Source organism: Mus musculus, chromosome 2, assembly GCF_000001635.26.
Source record: "Mus musculus strain C57BL/6J chromosome 2, GRCm38.p6 C57BL/6J".
In the NCBI taxonomy this organism is placed as follows: Eukaryota; Metazoa; Chordata; class Mammalia; order Rodentia; family Muridae; genus Mus; species Mus musculus.
This window is the reverse complement of record NC_000068.7, coordinates 51,070,866-51,091,055: the sequence shown is the minus strand read 5'-3', so window position 1 is coordinate 51,091,055 and position 20,190 is coordinate 51,070,866. Positions and strand designations below refer to the sequence as shown.

The 20,190-nt window shown below is 43.1% G+C and overlaps 1 long non-coding RNA gene across 3 annotated transcripts; it reads left to right on the top strand.

Moving 5' to 3' along the window:
- Positions 1 to 2,739: 2,739 nt before the first annotated feature.
- Positions 2,740 to 18,750, top strand: Gm32360. 3 transcript variants are annotated; one of them, XR_374358.3, is made up of 4 exons: positions 2,740 to 2,923; positions 4,810 to 4,894; positions 6,106 to 6,202; positions 17,575 to 18,750. It is a non-coding gene; the product is annotated as a predicted gene, 32360 (long non-coding RNA). The 3 variants fall into 3 exon arrangements; XR_374357.3 differs by having other exon boundaries at positions 6,049 to 6,202; XR_866200.2 differs by lacking the exon at positions 17,575 to 18,750 and adding an exon at positions 11,651 to 11,740 and having other exon boundaries at positions 6,049 to 6,202.
- The last annotated feature ends 1,440 nt before the right edge of the window (positions 18,751 to 20,190 follow it).

The window sequence follows — 20,190 nt, the reverse complement described above, 5'->3', positions numbered from 1 at the left end:
AGGGGCAGGTCCACAAAGAGTGGCCACACATGCAAAGCAAAGGACAGCGTTGGTGGGCTCAAGGAGGAAGGTCCAGCTTTTGAGCTACATCCAGACTGGGAGATCTGAGCTGTGGGTGGCAGCCCTCAACTGCAGATGGGTGCTGCCTCTGTCAAGCCAGCTCTCACCTTATGGCAAGGCTCTGGGATGGCAGCCCAGCAGCACCATATGGGATATAGCCTTCGCACACAAGCCCCTAAAACCATCGCGATAACACATGATGAATATTTCATCTTTCACAAATCCACTTGCAAAGTGTGGTGCAGTGCGCAGGCAGCTCCTCCTTTCACTCCCCGCTTCTGCTTTCGCCATCCTTGACTTCAGTGGTTCTCCTTCAGCTAAATAAATGCTCGCTGATCAAAGTTTGGAAGTTACAAGAGAACTTCAAATCATTTACCAGCATGCAATAAACGATTAGCAGTGTGTTGATCTTTCTTCTCATGGATATTAAATAGCAAATTGAATAAATAGACATTTATAAAAATATTCAGTTGGTTTGACTTTTCCCCCACTCCAGAGTTAGGTGAATTGTTTAGGAGAGTTGACTGAAATAGTTTGGTGTTCTGGTTTCCTGTGGGTGTGGTCCACCCTAATATTACATTTTTAAAGTATTGGCTCTGAGTCGTTGAAGTTTGTGTACTGATTTACAATTCGCTATGCTGCTCTTGCTTTGTCTCTTGGTGTTTGAAGTAATGCCTTCCCCTCCTACAGCGAGGGGTAGCAGCTGGCTGGCCGGGCAGGGCAGCTCCACAGACTGGAAAGGGAGGGAGGGGGTCATATCTAATTAGAGCAGCAGGGAACGGTTTTTTAGTGAGGCAAATTGTAATCCTTTTTTCTGGAAACTGGCCAGGGCATTAGGGTTAACAACACAGTTTGTGTAAAGTAATAAAAAATATCTTATATCCGCTCGGTGTCTATGGATCCCCAGCATCTTAGATGTCCACGTTCACATCTCATTTTAAAGATTCTCTATATCCACTATACTGTTAATACTGCCAAAACTTAGCAAAAAGATAGCACCAGCTTCAAGGGGCTCGTTTTCGCTGGATGTTTCAACAAGAATTGCAACTGTCATCTAGGGGAAAGTTCACTTCCACTTTCAAGGTCCCACTAGTGTCTGTGGCCACGCAACACTCAATGTTCCCCATCTTTTCTAAGAAACATTGGCGTAAAGCAATATGATATCCATTTTCTGTTTGATTTCACTATTGTAGTGCTGAGGATTCAACCCAAAGGCTGAGACAAAACGTTTTTGACGTTTTTTGTTGTTGAGATCTGTTTGTTTTCTTCTGTTTAAATGGATCTTCTGTTACTGATTGGGAAGTACCTTCAGGGTCATCTACTTCCTCCTTAGTGATATCCACTGAATCCTCTGCTTCAGCTCCCGACTAAATTCCCTCTATTTATCTACTACTCCATCTATATAATAGTGAGTTTGCAATCAACTCTTTGAGCATGTGAACAGAGGGGTCAAACTGAATTCGCTAATGCAAACTGTTGTCACTGTGGTTTTGGCTTATGTAAGAGTCATCTGTGTAGTGACACGGGACAGTTTTCCTCAGCTTGGTTCAGATAAGTGCGTTGCTCATGTGTTGCTCATGCGCTGATTCCATCCATTGACCAAACAGCATGATTTCATTCAGTCAAAACGTGCTCTGCATTTCTAATCTATGTATTAAGCTGGATTTGTTTGACAGAAGAAACCTTACATAGTAGTCGGGAAGTCAGAAGTTTGAAACAGCTGGTTATGGGACAGTCCACATCAAACCTACAGGACGTGTCTGGGGTGAAGAACTCAAACACACATAGCTAGGACCACTGTTTCAAGCTGTGACAGAGCTGAGTGAACAAATTCTAGATGCAGTCTCTAAAGGCCTACGCAGAATTAAAAGAACACAAGGTCAATATTGTGTCAGTTCTCAGAACTACCTGATGGGTTCCTTCCTGATTCAGACTGGGTCATAGCAGCACAGGCTTCAGTCCCTGGGTAACTGTCGATTTCTGGGGAAGTTAAAGCGGTCACCACAGGACAGACCTCGAAATGAGATTTGGAAGTGAATTAAAGGCAAAATAGAAGCACTGTTTGTTGTTTGTTTGTTTGTTTGTTTGTTTTTTCCTTATTCTCCCCTTCCCTCACCCTTCCCTGTTAGGAAATGGGAAGTCAGAGTGCACAGGGGCCTGAGCAACTTGTTTGTAGAGAATTCCAGACATTTTACCTTCCAGCTTTCTTTTCCTTAGTTACTTGCAAGTGTGAATATTCCCATTTGAAGGCCTGCCATCTAGATATCAGAATTCTAGCTAGGATTCTCTCTCTCTCTCTCTCTCTCTCTCTCTCTCTCTCTCCTTCCTTCTCTCTCTCTCTCTCTTTCTGTGAAATTTAAAATTGCTAGTCAGACAAATCACTTCTACTACTACTAAAAAAAAAAAGAATTTTTAGTGGTATGATACTCTCTCTCTCTCTCCTTCCTTCCTTCCTTCCTTCCTTCCTTCCTTCCTTCCTTCCTTCCTTCCTTCCTTCCTTCCTTCTCTCTCTTTCTCTCTCTCTCTCTTTCTGTGAAATTTAAAATTGCTGGTCAGACAAATCACTTCTACTACTACTAAAAAAAAGAGTTTTTAGTGGTATGATATTGAGCAGCTTAATTTGGTGGTTTATCAAGAAGACGTTCCTTTCTGTAGGGAATTAGGTGGTGACTTGCAGGCTCATGAATTATACAACAAGTTGTGGCGCAGAGGTCAGAGCCTGGGAAGGGTCTGGTGTGGGGTACAGCCATGGAGAATTTGTGTGCGTCTCCCTCCACACACCCATTGCTCTCACCTGCAACCCACCAGACAGTTGACTGGACTCCATCTCTCTGAAAGACACCCTCAAAGCTTCTAAGCAAAGGTAAGGAGCATCCCTTGGATCTTCAGGACCATTGTTTCACTGTTGCAGCACCTGCCCCCACCCAGCCACCCGCTCCTCTGGTATCAGTGCCATTCATGTGCAAAGTAGAAACTGAACTGAACACATTATCTTTGAGCCAAAATTGGTCTCTCCTCCAGTCCCGGCCTCTTTAAGGGGTGGCATACATTTGAAGGTTGGTTATTAGTTCCGAATGCTGCAGAAGCATCTGCTCTGTACTAGCTAGAAATCATGTTTAATAACAAGAAAATCTACTCCAGCCAAATCCCTGTTGGGAGGGCTCTCGCATGAACAAAAGGCCCCCACTTCCCCTGATTTCCATAACAGATGTAGTATCTGATGCATGACAGCTCAGCTCAGCCCCGCACCATTATCCTCCTGCATATCCATCTGCAAGGAGCGAGGCTTTCGTTTTATTAATTGCTCTGGTGGGCTACATGTGACGTTTTGTTGCCCCCAGAGTACTGTGTTTGTGCTTCATGCTACACTGGTCGCAATAATAGTGATTTTTCTTAGTGTTAAAGGTTACTAGCCCCTTTCCTTTCCTTTGCGCCACAGCTTCCATACCCAATAAACTATTAATGCCTCCCTGGGGGGTCGACAATTTCCCTTAAGATGGTTCCAGTCTTCCAAACCTAGTCCTGTTTCTTTGTCTTCTGACTGAACAGTCTTGAGACGAGTCAGTTGGAGGAAGTCTTTAGGAAGCTTCCCAGTGTCAGACACAGTCACTAACACTTGAGGAGAACCCTTCTCCCAAAAGAGAGAAACAGAGTAAGAATTTTGACACTTGTAAGTCAGTTATTGTTTTCAAATCACATACACACAAGCACAGCAAAACACCTTTGGCAGTTTGGAGAAAGAAAAAAAAAGATTGCTCTCTATTTGCAGTCTAGCTTCTCCCTAGTGGTAGAGCTTTGGGTAATGTGATGTTTGTTTCCTGAGGTCAGCACAGGGCAGCTATAACCCACACTTGTCATCCTTCTGTGCTCTTCATCTTTATCCCAGGGCAGTTTAGAAGATGCAGTGCTTGGCGGCAAATGGAGCCCAGGGAGGAAAGGAAAGGGAGCAGAGAGAGTGCTTGCGGAAGAGATAAGAAGAAGAAGCCCTGAGTGTGGGAGTAACAGGAGTCAGCAGAAAGTAACGGACTTCATAGGAAAATCCCCGTATTCCCCTTAGAGTTCAGGATTTGCTTCTTTTCCCTCCCTAATGTAGATGGACAAGGGCATTTCAATCCTTCAGTGACTCCACGCAGACTTTAAAGCACCACAGCCTGAAAGCAGTTTTCTGAGCCTAACAGAGTGAGTGCTGTGTTTCTTGCAGGTACCAAAACAGGAGAAATGATCAAAGGACAGGGTCACATCAGAAGAAGCACATGGAGACATATGCCTGTCTCCATGTATGTGTGCGTGCACATAGGAGTGAGCTCGGTTTGATCACATATAAGTGTAATGTGCATGCATATATGTGTTCTTTTATGTTTGTTTGTTTGTTTGTTTGTTTGTTTGAGACAGGATTTCTTAGTGCAACAGAGCCCTGGCTATCCTGGACTTGCTTTGTAGACCAGGGTGTCCTCTTTGAACTCACAGAGCTCTCCCTGCATCTGCTACCAAAGTGCAAAGAATAAAGACAGTGTGCCACCACACCGGTCCCTCCCTGTGCAGAATGTATATTGGATACTAGTCTACCATCTCTATGATAGCCGTCTACCATCTCTATGATAGCAGTCTACCATCTCTATGACCGGGATCTTTGGAGTGTCGAAACATTTGAGTGAAATTGAAACTTCCTACATGATAGTTTATAGAAAATGGAAAGCTTGTGCATACAGAGGAAGAAATGTGTGTTTATATTAATCTATTTTTTCACAGTTTTCAACGTTCTGGAAAAAAAGAAGAAAAAAAAGACACAAAATTTCAAGCAAAGGAAGCAGAAAGGGATGCAAGTTATGTCTTTGTGAGTAAACTATGACCAGAACTCTTTTAGTGTCTTTCTTTCTTTATGAATCTGGCAATGTCTACTTATACACTCACTGGTGAGTCCTAAAAAAAAAAAAACCCAAAACCTCATGACAATAATCATTCCATTGTTTTTTGTTTGTTTTTGTTTGTTTGTTTTACCATTGGCTCATGCTTTCCAATTAGATATTTTCTTCATGTGTATATTTTAAAATTCCTAGCTTTAAAAAAAAGTCCTATAAAACTGAATCACTAAAATATTGACCTGTGCTGGAATGACATGCAGTACCTTCATGTCTCCTTGGTATGTTTTGGGTGATTAGTCCCAGAATATTCATTAAGAAAGAACATGTTTGTTTGTTATGTTGTCGCAAGTACTGTTGGATGGGGAGAACCATCGATACTTAAATTTAAAATAGGTTTCTTTTTTTTTTTTTTTGCTGTTATACGGTGTCAAATAGAGAAAGAAGAGATGCCATTACTACAAGTCATGATTGGAGTGTTGGTGCCCTGTTCTGTCCCTCACTACATTTCTTGAGTTGGCTTGGCAGTCCATTGTTCTTGTCACCATGGCTGGAGTCGCAGCTGGCAGGCAGGAGTACTAGCCAAAATAGCTCTTTGAAGGCTTTTGCAGCTTCAGGTCTATAGGGTGGGTGGGCCTTGATTATGAAGTCTGCTTCCCCACACAACTTTACCTGCCCCTCACACTAGGCCTGATCCTCAGAGAGCACCCTACCCCGAAAGATACAACAGAGAAACTCATTCAATCCCTGCCTTTCACAGGGAGGGAAGAAGTGTCAACGCATTCATTAAGTAAATTGCTTCGGGACAGTCAAGTCTGGGATTCCGTTTCTGGGTCAGAAAAAAAAAAGTATGCCAATTTACAAAACAATACAAATGCTACCGCGTGTGCGTCTACAGAGCGTTCATCGCATCCACAGGCAGCCTGTTTAATATTCTTATCTTATCGTTCTAAACCCAAAGAGACTTGGTGGTGGGCGCCATTATCCCAGTGGGCCCCAATTTAGATAAAGGAAATATTCTGGATCAATAGGTAGAAATTCAGGCAAAATAAAAGGGTGAGAAAGAGGAGGGGAGAAGATGACTTAAACATATGGGGGAAGCACTTACCTATTCCCCACTGTGTGACAGGCACCAGGGCTCTAAAGATGAAAGGTGCCATCCCATTAGGAGCTGCTTGTTCTGCAGGCAGGGAGGGGCAGAAGGTACCAACCGTCGTTACATACTTCTTCACGATGCTCGCAGAAGTGGGACTGTGCTTGGAAAATCACACAAAGTTTGACACGTGAGTATCATTTTGTGCTGGGCATTGAAGTATGAGCTCAAGTTTGATTTTGTCAATTCTGTGGAGATTCGTCACTAGCAGCAGTAGTTCAACTTGAGTGAAGGGTCCACGAGTAGGCCCTGGCACGTGGAGGGTTTCCATAATGGCTTTAAAATCATCCTGCTTAGCTTTCTAAAATAAATTTTTTTTTCTGTTTGGTGTGGCAGCACTTGCCTTTAATTCTGGTCCTCTAGCAGGGGAAAGGGGAGCAGAGGCAGGCAGATCTCTCAAGGGCAGTCTGGTCTTCTCTACAGAGTGAGTTTCAGGACAGCCAGAGCTACACAGTGAGAATCCTGTCTCAAAAGAAAAACAAACAAACACACAAACAAACAAACAACAATAGATGTTTTTCTTCATAAGCAGTCAATGCTTGCCAACAAATGTTTGGCAGCAACCACGTGCATGAGCAGAGGCGCAGAAAGTGAGCTAGACTCGGTCAGTCCACTGGGCGAAATGGACGCTCAGGATGGTGAGGTACAGAAGACGCCTCTGAGGCAAGGGCACTGGGTACAGGGAGCGGCGATCCCCTACCTCAGCAACAGATTCTTTTGTTAATTTATGGATTTATGTTACATTTGTTCGCAGCTTCCCTTCCCTCTCCTCTCTGTCCCTCCCTCTCACCTCCTCTCTCCCTGTCCTGCTTCCCTTTTTCCTCAGAGAAGAAGATACCCCGCATGGGTATCAACACACCTTGGCATTTCAAATTGTAGTAGGACTTCTCTTGAGAATAGACAAGGCAGTTTAGTTAAAGACACCAGCAGAGATAGCCCCCTGCTCCACTTATTAGAGGTCCTACATGAAGACCAAGCTACCCATTTGTTACATATGTGTAGGGGGCCTAGGTACATCCCAGCATGCTCTTTGGTTGGTGGTTCATCTCTGCGAGCCCATATGGGCCCAAGTTAGTCAATTCTGTAAGTTTTCTTAGGTGTCCTTGACCCCTCTGGCTCCTCCAATCCTTCCTTCTTCTCTTCTATCCAATTCCACAAGCTCTGCCTTGTGTTTGGCTGTGGGCCTCGACTCCTCAGCAATACTTCTTTCTGCTTAGCTTTATTTTATGTCTTCCTTCTTAATTATTTTCCCCTCTGCCCCTCACATAAGCAACGTCTAAAGTTGTATCAAATGATGATGCACATCATGCTCCCAAAAGACCTGACTAATCAGCAGCCGATTTTGAGCCCATTGGACACCGGTGTTGTCATCCAGGAAGGAGGAGAGGTCAGGTGAAAACTGGAGGCAGAACAGGCTGGAGAAAGAGAAGGAAACTTCAAATATCCAGAAACAGGGACGATACTTCTCTTTTTCTTTGCAAACATAACCCCAGTGTGATGCACTCTTTCCATTGACCACTGTTTGATTCTTGTTTGTGTTTTCCTACCTTTTCAGAGTAGCTTAGACTGGTTTATCTCCTCGATCCAGTTCCTTAAGCTTGGAGATGATTAGGATGGAAACAAAAACTGCAGGTCCCTGAGTAAGTCTGAGGCAATTGAAATACAGTCAGGAAAAAGAAACTGGGGCAGACCGTAGCTACATAAATTAATACGGTGAAAGAGGCAACGTCCCTATTCTGGTGGTAAGCGGCGATCTAGGCTTGTATAGAAAACCGAGTATTAAAGCCTTTCTCGTTTGGGCACCCCGTTTCTTCTCAACCCCATTGTCTTGTTCTCAGAAAAGGAGGCAAGAAAGACCTGAGGAATCCATTTTGGGGGTGCCTAGAGGTGGGGAGTCCTTGAAAAGGAGGTGTAAAGGGCTTAAGTCTATTCATCTCACCCTTTCACTTTCCTCTAAATGGAAGTGTGGTGTTGATGCCAGTGCCCAGGCCAGAGGAGCTGGCAGAGCGACTTGCTTCAGGCAGCTGAAGCTTTTCACAATGACAGCTTTTCTCCCAATGTGTCCTGGTAGGAGTTTGAGTTGACAGACAATAAAGGATGGGGAGGGGAGGGATTCCGACACAGGCTGAACAGCCATTACCCTCGTCTCCATAACAGCCAGTTGGCTAATGGACAAAGGGAACAAATCCAGTGTGGGGTGGTGTCCCAGGCCCCGACTGCCTTGAGTTGTCTTTGGTGAACTCAGAGGCAGACAGCGAGGCTATTATCCCCTGCTGTCCCTCTGTGGGCCAGTGATCCAAGGCTTAGGAAATGAAATGGGTCTAGCATCAGAAAAAAAAGTCTCTGTAGAGACATGTTAGAACACTACAGTGTAGAAATTTGTTTCCCAAGACCATGATGAGAGGCCATAAAAATGGTCTTTTCACCTCACCTGCACATAACCTGGCACCTACTGGGTGCCACTTAAGCAAGGAGGACGTTTAAATTAAATTGCACAAGGAATAACAGGTATCAGAATTTGGGATATTGCCCTATACTTGAGAACAGTAAATTTCACCGCCCAAATTTTTTGGTATTCTTTAACTTGTTTGAAATTCCTTTCCTTTTGAAAGAATTAAATAGTATATTGTTATTTCATAATTAAAGAGAATAAACAATCAGGTTTGCTTGGCATGGTGGCATATAGTTCTAGCACATGGAGGTTGAGGCAGACAGTCATGAGTTCAAAGTCAGCATAGGCTACACAGTGCAATCCTGTCTAAATATATAGATAAATCTTTTGAACATGTCCTGACGCATAGCTAGCAAAGGCCAGTAATTCCCTGAAAGCCCCTAGAGCTTCAGGCCATTAGTGACAGGAACCACAAAATCACACAATGAGTTTTCATGATTTTGATAAGCACATTTTTGAGGGATAATCTACAGATGAATGAGACATTCAACAGAGTCCCTGAAAGTAGCCAGGAAGCTAGTCACTGACAGAAGCATCAAATGGATTGCTTCTTTGCTTTGCCAGGTACCAGTGTATGTTTATATATTACGATGAAGAAAAGACCAGAAAATTCTCTTCTGAATGTTATTACTACAATTATACAACAAAACCCCACAACTCGACTCTTGGCATGGTTAGTGAACAGACCTCCTGCAAAGTGAAACAGTGAATTTTATAGGCAAACTAACAAAAGGGGTTTTCTGTCATGAACGAAAGGGAGTGGCTGAGAGATTATCCTCCAGAAGGAGAGCCCACACACACTGGAGTCTCAGGCAGCTTGATAGCTATTTCAGAGCAGTCCTTTGTGACATCCCTCCACTGAGGAATAAATGATGTATGAAACGAAGACGCACCAACTCTGCAGGGAGTGCACACAGGACACTTCCAGCTATAATGTGCAGTTTCTGATGGGTTTTGGCTGTGACCCCTGGGCACAATTTCCATTCAGCTCCGTCGAGCCAGACAGCCTTCTACAGCCTGAAACATGAGAATCCACACTCTCTCTTCTCCAAGGCAGCAAGCAGTCTTCCTCTTGAGTTTGCTTGTAAATTTCCGTCATCGCAGACACGTCTCTACCTTGGCCCGTCAACAGTCAGCTCCAGTGGTGGATGTTCATTATTCCAGTTATCAGCACAATATATCACAAAATCTGGTGAAAAGGTACTTGAAATCTGTGAAATCACCGTCACTGGTGTGTTCAAAGCTTCTGGCAGGAAGAATAGCAGGTGTGCAGGTCCTTGAGGGCATCCAAACACAGCCTTCGTCATGTTGTTTGTTTGTTTGTTTGTTTAAAAAAGCAAAGCAAAGTTCCAGCATCTGCCACCCAGGTGGGATTAGAATTCTATGACAAGAAATTCGTGTCCATGCAGGGTTGACAAAGGGTTGACAAAGGGTAGAAGATTACCATAGCAATCAGCGAAATGTGGAAGATCTTGCTGATAGACGTTTTTCATCCTTCTAGAGAACACATTCTGAGAAACAGGAAGTTCTAGAAAGACACATTCATTATCAAGTATGCCCATAGAACAATGAATAAGATGCGAGTTTAAAAGGCAATGCTTTAGAACAAATGCAGATATCGGGACAGGACTGGGTTTTTTGTTGTTGCTTTTTGTTGTTTTTGTGTGTGTGTGTGCCAAGGGAGATTCACCTTAGGGATTTTTTTTTTTTTAAGATTTATTTATTACATGTAAGTACACTGTAGCTGTCTTCAGACACTCCAGAAGAGGGCGTCAGATCTCGTTGCAGATGGTTGTGAGCCACCATGTGGTTGCTGGGATTTGAACTCTGGACCTTTGGAAGAGCAGTCGGGTGCTCTTACCCACTGAGCCATCTCACCAGCCCAGGGATTTTCTTTATAGCATTTTTACCAACAGAAAAGTCTAGGCAAGCAATTACTGTCATTGATTATAGAAGGAATGTAAGTGTGGATGTCCTTTGTCTGCACATACTCCTCTCTGGACTACTGGGATATATGCATGCAGTTCCTTCAAGATCTGTCCTCCAACTACAGCTGACTGTGTTGGACAGAGGCATGCTGAGTCTCCGGCAGGATCTGTTCTTCATGGTGGGTGATTGTGTTCTTGGTTTGAATTGCATTATTCGACTCCGCCCTTATGCTTGTGGACCTAGAGCCACAGCAATGGAAAATTAGAATCTATTCCACACAGCTTGAGAGATTAAGCTCTGAAGTGTCTATCCTAAGGAGGAAGGAAGGCTGCTGGGACAGAGAATGACTGTGGGCACAGAGTCAGAGTCATGGCCGAAGAACTGAGCCGGCTCCCTTTCCCCGTGGACGGAATTAATGTTGTTTTGTTGGCCAAATAAAAATAAAGGTCTTCTAGTTAAATGTGATTATGAAAAAAAAATTATTAAGTTCTTCGTAGTAGACTGTTCCATAGAGGTCGGGCGTGGTGGCGCATGCCTTTAATCCCAGCACTTGGGAGGCAGAGGGAGGCGGAGCTCTGAGAGGTCAAGGTCAGCCTGGTCTACAAAGCAAGTCCTGGGCAGCCAGGGCTGTTACACACAAAAAAACCCTGTCTTACAAAACAAAACAAACAAACAAACAAAGCAAAACAAAACAAAAGAAAACAAAACACAACACAACACAACACAACACAGAGAAACCTTGTCTTAACAAAACAGGAGGAAGAAAAAAAGGAGGAGGAGGAAGAAGAGGAAGAGGGAGGAGGAGGATAAATACACAGTTTCCTTTACCCAGTTGGCTCTAGCCATTGCCCCTCAAAATGCAGACTTCACTAGCCCTTCTACTGGCCACTCACTACCTGCTCTCTCTGCCTGTCAGCGTTCCAGACCCGCTCCTCCCTCTCGGGAAGGATGCATAGGATGTTTGGTCTGTCAGAGCTACACTTTCCATAGAAATCTACCAGCCTCACCTTTTACTTCTCTTCAAATAGTTGCTCATCTTCCAATATTTTCTTCTAGCTGAAACTATCATGCCCCTAAATATTTCACCCTGACCTCCACACCCTTCTTCCTGTTTCTGTCTGTCTCCTTTCATTGCACATGTTTCCTAAGTCTAACCTTCATTCTTCTTTTTTTTTTTAATGTGTCTCTGTCTGCTAGAATACATGTTCTAGGGTGGCAAGAATCTGGCATATCTCAGACTCTACAAGGACTTAACACATGTAGGTGCTCAAGAAACAATGATTGAATAAAAGGTAAATGATAGATAACATTCTGTCATTCTGATGCTCATTTAAATTATCCAAATTATATTTAAATCCCATTTGCCTGAACAGATTGCTAGTTGGCCTTCTATTACTGGGTGAAAATATCTGAAATGTTCTGCATTAAAAGTTTATTAGGGCTTACCATTTTGAGTATCTCAGCTCTTGTTGGTTTGTGGTGAACATGAACTAGGATGACCTACTGACTTTGTGAGATCCAGGGAGAGTAAGAAATCAGGTTCCCCCACAATCTCCTCTGAGGGCATAGGTTTCAAAGCCATGCAACGTCCTCTGTCCCCCCCCCACCTTTCTGTATGTGTGTGTGTGTGTGTGTGTGTGTGTGTCTATGTGTCTGTGTGTGTGTCTATGTGTCTGTGTGTCTGTGTCTATGTCTGTGTCCGTGTATCCATCCTGTTTATTGTTTGAGACATGAGCCCTCAACTTTCAGCTTTCAGTTCCAATATCCATGTCTGTTCATCCCAGCGCTTCCCCGACACTATATGGTGTTGTGATGGACTCTTCCCTCTGGAATTTTAAGCCCCAACTAAAACATTCCTCCTATAAACTGCTTTGGTCACAGTGTTTTATCATAGCAATAAAATTGTACCTAATACAGCCTGGAACCCATGGGATAGAGCCATCTACTCTAGGACAGGTCTTTCCTTTTTAGTTAATCCTCTGAAAATTCCTCCACAGATTCTGTAGAGATTTGAATAGGATTGGTTCTCATAGATCCAAGTGTGTAAATGCTAGGCCATAGAAGAAAGTGACACTATCAGGAGGTATAGCTTCATTGGAGGATGTGTGGCCTTGTAGGGGACTGTGGCTTTGAGGTCTCCTATGCTCAGGGTCTGCCCAGTATGGAAGTCGACCCTCTTCCTGGCTGCTTTTGGATCAAGATGTAGAACTAACTCTCTGCTCCTCCAGCACCATGTCTGCCTGCGTGCTGCCATGCTTACCACCATGATGATAATGGACTAAACCTCTGAAACTGTAAACCAGCCCCAATTAAATGTTTGCCTTTATATGAGTTGCCTTGGTCATGGTGTCTCTTCACAGTAGTGGGAATCTCAACTAAAACAGATATCTTCAGAGATGTGTATCCTAGATTACTTTTTAAAATGTTTTTTGGTTGGAGTTATTTTCAGCTGGACCTTCCTTGGCCTAGTTGACTCAGAATGCACAGTGTAAACCAGGCTGACCTTGAAGTTGCTGCAACTCTCTTATCTCTGTCTCACCAGTGTTAGAATGATATGCCTGAGTCACCACAGGAGCCTCCTCACCTGGCTGCTAGGGGATTTTAATCTATTCAAGCTGATAATGAAGCTTACTTATCTGTCACAATTCTCCCCTTGTCAACTTAATGTTTGTGGTGGTTTAAATAGGAATGCTCCCTATAGGTTCATATATTTCAATATCTAGTCATTAGGGAGTGGTGCTACTTGACTGGGGTTGAGGGGTATAGCTTTGTTAGAGGAAGCTTGTCATTTGGGGTGGGCTTTGGAGTTTCAAATGTTCAAGCCAAGCCCAATGTCTCTTCCTACCTGCTCCTTATGGATCCAGATGTAGAACTCTCAGCTGCTCCAGTACCCTGTCTGGCTGTGTGCCCACATGCTTTCTGCCATGTTGCTAATACTAAACCGCATTATAAACATAAGTAAATGCAGAGATTCATAGCCTCATCCTAGTCTAAGAACTGTGACCTCTTGAAATTTCCTCCATCAAACAACTTAGTCCATCACTTTGAACTCAACTTTGCCCAAGTTGTCAGGACGTGGACAGAATCCAGATAGATTTTTTTGTTCTCTTGGGTTGTTTGATTTTTGGCCAGAATTTGTCTGTATTTTAATTCACACCAGCACACTTGTTGCACATGGATCCTTACGAATCCATATTTCTCCATATTTTCCTCAACACTCTGGTCTTCTGAGATCTCACCATGATGACCCAGTATGCTCTGCTTCCAACTGGCTAGGGATTCTCTACCTGACAGGTCCAGTCTTCCACATTCCTTCCATTAATGAGATCCAGGGGCTTACAAACCACATGTTTGAGGAATCACAACCATATTACATTTTTCATACCAGTTACTTTTCTCATTGCTGTGACCAAATATCTATCAAGAAGCATATGAAAGGAGTAAAAGTTTATCTTGGATCATGGTTCAAGGGATACAGTCTGTCCTGGAAGGAAAGACACGGTGCTGGGGTCAGATGCTGTCATGGCAATGGGAGTCTACTGGCTTACATCTCTTTGTATCAGGAAGTAAAGAAAGAGAGCAAGCTCAGATCCATCTGGCTTTCTCTCCCCAACCCCATGGGCTGAATTCACCATTGACTAACCTATATGGGATGGCACCATCAACTTCAAGGTGGGTCTGTGCTTTTCAGTTAATCTTATCTGGAAATGCCCTCAAAGGCACATCCAATGTGTCTCCTAGGTGATTTCTAAATGCAGCCAAGTTGGCAATGAAGATTAAGCATTACCAACAGGGTGATAGGGGAGCAGTTGTTGGCCTGTGTTTAATAAGTAGTCATGATGTTATTAATGCAAGTATTATAGGCAGAGCTGTCACACTGACAAATCACGCATTTTACAAATGAATTGGCAATTTTGGAGTTGTGAAGAGAATATTCTTGCATGGCATATATGACAGTCTGTAGTAGAAAAAGACTTGTCAACAAGGTGTATAGTGATATGGACAATAATAAAATAAATGCAAAGTACTAGACTGACACAAGAATGGTTTAGGAAAAAAAAATGGCTTTCCAGGTGAAACTAAAGTCAGGAAATGCAGGAGAAAGTCAGCGCGTTCTGACTAGTGAACCCACCCTCGCCCCCAGGAGTGGCCCATGCTTACACAGCAGATGCCTCCGGGACAGAGCAGCCAATCAGTTGGCGCCAGCTAGGCAGGACCCATGGAGATGTCGATGGAGGGTATAAAGGCACTCTCTACTATAACAATAAATGAGCCTGCTTCTGCTTCTTGTCAGGATTCCGGAATCTGTTTTCTGTTATTTGGTTTTTTGGTTTTTTGGTTTTTTTTTTTTGTTTTTTGTTTTTTTCAAGACAGGGTTTCTCTGTGTAGCCCTGGCTGTCCTGGAACTCACCCCGTAGCCCAGGTTGGCCTCAAACTCAGAAATCTGCCTGCCAGATTTCTAACAGATTTGACAGGTGAATCTAGCCAGGGTTCTGGGCTTCCTATTTGTTCTCCTGTGATGTATTTCAGATTTTCCACTAGTCTTCCACAAACTTTTCTTGGCATTGCTCTACTTTCTCCTCTGGTGATTATGGAATGAGCAGCCTAGTCTGGGACACTTGCCTAAATAGATGGTCCTTAGTTCACTCCCTACTGTATAGAGCTGTGGGTAGGCGGAGGGTGACCACTTAGTACAACCAGAAACCACCCTACCCAGTTATAACTCGAATATTAAGTTACCCACCCTTGGCGACTCCCCATTCTTTTGGTTGACCAACTCACTTTTGGGTTTTGATTCTGGTGACTTAAAATAAAGCTCTATGTATATAATACACACACACACACACACGCGCGCACACACACACACACACACACACACACACACACACAACAGTGTTTGATAAGAAGAAACCATAAAAAGAAGCTTTATTTAGGACTAGGTCTGTCAAAGACAAGGGAGAGATGGAGGGCAAAGAATATTTAGTTCTGTTTGGTTTGATGTTTTTCTAGAACAAAGGCATGTACAAAGTCTACAGTCTTCAAGCAAAAGTATGAATTGTTTTTTTTTAAACTAAAAATAGAAAAAAACAGCCATCATTACCTCAAAATGGCTAGAAAATTATCGTTTGCAATGTTAACAATGGAGGGCTAAATACTGGGGAACTGGAGGGCAAGAGGGTATGGACAGAAAAGATACCTAAATGCTAGCAAGCTACATTTCTTTGATGGGTTACTGGGAAACCAACATAATGGTTCCACTAGATGTAAAATAAAGTCAAAGGCCGGGCGGTGGTGGCACATGCCTTTAGTCCCAGCACTTGGGAGGCAGAGGCAGGCGGATTTTTGAGTTCGAGGCCAGTCTGGTATACAGAGTGAGTTCCAGGACACTAAGGACTACACAGAGAAACCCTGTCTCAAAAAAAAACCAAGGAAAGAAAGGAAGGAAGGAAGGAAGGAAGGAAGGAAGGAAGGAAGGAAGGAAGGAAGGAAGAAAGAAAGAAAGAAAGAAAGAAAGAAAGAAAGAAAGAAAGAAAGAAAGAAAGAAAGAAAGAAAGAAAGAGAGAGAAAGAAAGCCAAAGAGGCAAAGATAAGTAAAAACAACCTATCAACTTCTCTTTAAACTTTTTTTTTGGGGGGGGGTTTCCAAGACAGGGTTTCTCTGTGTATCCCTGGCTGTCCTGGAACTTACTCTGTAGGTCAGGCTGGCCTTGAACTCAGAAATCTGCCTGCCTCTGCTTCCTAAGTGCTGGGATTAAAAATGTGCACCGCCACTGCCCAGCCCTCTTTAAACTTTTAAAAAATATTTATTTTATTTTATTTTATTTTATTTTATTTTATTTTATATGTAATGTAAGGTCCATGATTCACCAAAGAATGATACCCCATATTCAGATAGTATGTAAACACAAAGAGTGTTTTATTCTGTAGAGTCCAGCATGCTGGTGTCTTCCATTACCAAGACAGAGAGACACCCAAGTGAGCTCCCAGGCCTGATTTAAAGCACATTAGGGGAATTCTGGGGTAGGTGACTTCTATGTTAATCTGCTGGGTCCATTTTTACAGAAGTTCCAGAACCATTATAGGATGTGGGCCCATCGCTATGGAAATTTCAAAACCATTACTTTGGAAACTATTGCTGAGGAAGTCTGGAAACTGTTGCTGACCCATTGTCCTTACCTCAGGCTAGGTGGCAGGCAGCTTCACCAGAAGCCTGAGTTGTTGTTTGTTTGTTTGATTGTTTGTTTGTTTTTTCAGTAACTGACTTGCCCACTTCTTGGAAACAGAGATTTAGGCCTACTCTCCTTAACTGCCAATTTGAAGACAGCCATGGAATCAGGCTATCTCATCCCTCTCTGTATATTTTGCTTGCATGTATTTATGTGCACTGTGTGTATGTCTGGTGCCTTTGGAGGTCAGAAAAGGCATTGGATCTGGAGATAGAGTTATGGATGGTTGTGGGCTACCATGTCAATGCTGGGAATCAAGCCTTGGTCCTCTGCAAGAGCAAAAAATGCTTTTAACCACTGAGCCATCTCTCTAGGCTCCCTATCAATTTCTTTTGGGGCAAGAGCCTTACTCAGGTTTTATGGTAGCTTTAGCTAACTTGAGATGTTCAGCATGTTTTAGAAGGGATCACTATAGAACCCAGTTCTTCACAAAACTGCACTCTGCAGAAAACTTTAAAGCTAGAGTACATTTTAAAAACATTCTTTTATGGAAATTGAGAGTGTTATTTCAGCGGAATGGGAAATCACCCTGAATGAAGTATCAAGAAAATCTTTGGCAAAACTGTAACATTCAAGTAGCATCTGCAGTCTGCTAAACGCTAGGCAGACTGGGGCGACAATGAGCATTAGAAAGTAGACAGTAAGGCCAGGCGGTGGTGGCACACGCCTTAATTCCAGCACTTGGGAGGCAGAGGCAGGTGGATTTCTGAGTTCGAGGCTAGCCTGGTCTACAAAGTGAGTTCCAGGACATCCAGGGCTACACAGAGAAACCCTGTCTCGAAAAACCAGAAAAAAAAAAAAAGTAGACGTAAGAACTCTCAGCTATGCACACGCGTAGAGATGCATTTGATTTCCTACATAATAAGATGTATTTAAATTTGTGTGTCCATACAGCTCCCAGGGCGGTTCATGATTCGTGACCTTTGGGTGTGTAATGCCAGAGAGCACACAGCACAGACCCTAGGATTTGGAAGAGAACAAGCTGCAGTGTGTGAGGTTACAGATGAAGAAAAAAACGATCATCAGGAACGGGGTGCATTTCCTTGGAAACATCCTTGTGTGTTTGTTAACGTTTTTTGTTGCTATGGCAAAATAGCCAGAGTTGGTTCGAATGCCCTGGGAGGGGCGGTCCATCAGGACTGAGAATCTTGTCGGAAGTGGGAGGGGCGGGGAGGGACAGTGGGTCCTTTGCAGTCTAAGACAGCGCTCAACTAGATGTTTCTTTTTTTTTTTTTTCTTCCTCTTTATTCAGTCCTTCTAGGAGATACTGCCTCCTTTTAAAGTCTTCTCCTCCCTCGGTTAAAATGAAAATGCCCCCAGAGATATCCAGAGATAAGGTTCCTTAGCCTTTCAAAGCCAATCTCTGTTTGAAATGAAGGTTAAAAACCACACCTTTTGCATTTTGATTTTGTTTTTGTCGTTCTGGTTGTTGGTGGTGTTTTTTGTCCTTTTTCTTTTCTTCTGGGGTCTTGGACCTCCACACCCAGCCCCACCTTGCATTTTGAAAGTTAAATTTATTCGAAGTAATTTAACTTTTAAGATAACAGTATCAGGCTTGTTTTCCAGAATTTTTTTTTTCCAGATAAAACCTTCTAGTTAAGCGTTGTGTTTACGTTCCAGGGGCAGAGAACCCAGAGGCTTATCTCAGGGTGAGTGAGCAAACTGCCAAGAGGAATTCTCACTTCCTGTTCAGGGATGCAGGCTTTGGGGAAGTCTTGTCTCAAGAGGAGACACTAAAGTTGGTCTTGTCAAGGAATCCAAGAAAAGATTGTCTTCCGAGTCTTAGTTCTCCCAGCCTGCACTGCCCACCCTCAATGTACTGATAAAACAGGATTTAAAGGTGGAGATGAACTGAACATGACTCATGCACAGTAAGAATAAACAAACCCAAAGGTTGAAACGATAAAAATATATAATCAGGAGGGGCATTGCTACTGGGATTATATTTCACAGAAAAAAAGTGTGCTATTATTTTTATACTAATTTCAAAGGAAAAGAAGAAAGCAGAAGTGCTGTGCACTCGAGTCTTAGTCTCTGTTTCTTTTCTTACCATATTTTAAAAGTAAAGGTAAAAACATCAATGAGGACTGGAGAGGTGGCTCAGGAGTTAAGAGCACTGACTGCTCTTCCAGAGGTCCTGAGTTCAATTCCCAACAACCACATGGTGGTTCACAACCATTTGTAATGGGATCTGATGCCCTCTTCTGAAGATAGCAACAGTGTACTCGTGCCTAAAAACAAACAAACAAACAAACAAATTAATTAATCTTTCTTTAAAAATCAATGAATTTTAATAAATATTATTTCAAAGAAAAAAATCTATATGGAGAGCAGAATAAAGACCTGTTTTCCACTGCTCTGAGTCCCTTCCAGTAAGTTGCTGATGTAAGTTTTTAGTGTTACATTCTGACACTTGCCCAGAGTTTATGACTGACTGTGCTGTTTGGGCTTGGGTTTGGGTTTGACATCCTGTCTCACGAATCTGTCTTATTGTTTCTTCCATTATAAAAGCAGGACTTCTCCGAAATCTTCACATCTTGGCTACCAGGACTGTGGACTCATGCACCCATTTACACAAATGATGACTGCATTCACTTAACAATAAAAACAGTATCAATTTTCATTAGAACTTCCTACCAAAATGTTAGAACTTGTGGACCTATTTATATGCGGGTTGCCCTGTGAGGATACAGTTGAAGTGCTAGGTTGGGTCTCGCCTTGTCCCTGGCTGGAGCTACTGTCTGCTCAAGCGCAGTTGCCTCATCTGTAAGATAGACATGTACTCTGGCAACCTAACATGTAGATGCTCACCCAGTATTACCCCTTTCTCAAATCATAGCTTCTGGTCTCGGGCTCTAGGAAGAACAGGAAATGAGAGAGCACCCTTGGGTGCATCCAGTCGACACCAGCACATGGTGGGAGCCCTTCTCTTCTCAGTTTCACATGGGCTCCCATCAAGTCATTCTTCCAAGGAATGTTCCAATTCAATATTATTCCCAGTTTTCCAAATTCGCCTGGTTAACATTTTACAGTTGGGGTCATAACTGAAACATTTCTAGCACATTGGCACAATATGTTTTACAATTTGGCAAAATCTATGAATTGTATTCTTCCTAAACTATCAACATTTACTCTGTCAAAGACCTAGCCTGTAGCAGTTCAAGGCCCTACACGAAAACCAACAGACCAGTCACTGAGGGAAGCCCTGCACTCTAAGCTTCTATGTAGGGAGAGGCTGAAAAGAACTGGGTATAAGCATATGAACAAAAGCTTCTTTGTAGACTTGGTTGATGAGCCAACAAATGCTCTAGAGATGCTAGATTCAGAAGCCCTTTAGTAACTGAACAGAGCAGAGCTGGAATTAAGCTTCCATAGAGAAGTTTTACCAGTAAGCAAAATTCTGGCTTCCGAAGCTTCTGAGAAACTGAGACTTTTGAAGGGTTGTGATTGCTCTGTTTTAATTCACAGGGCAGGCTAGCAGCGGGTGTGCAATTGCTTACTCCATATTTG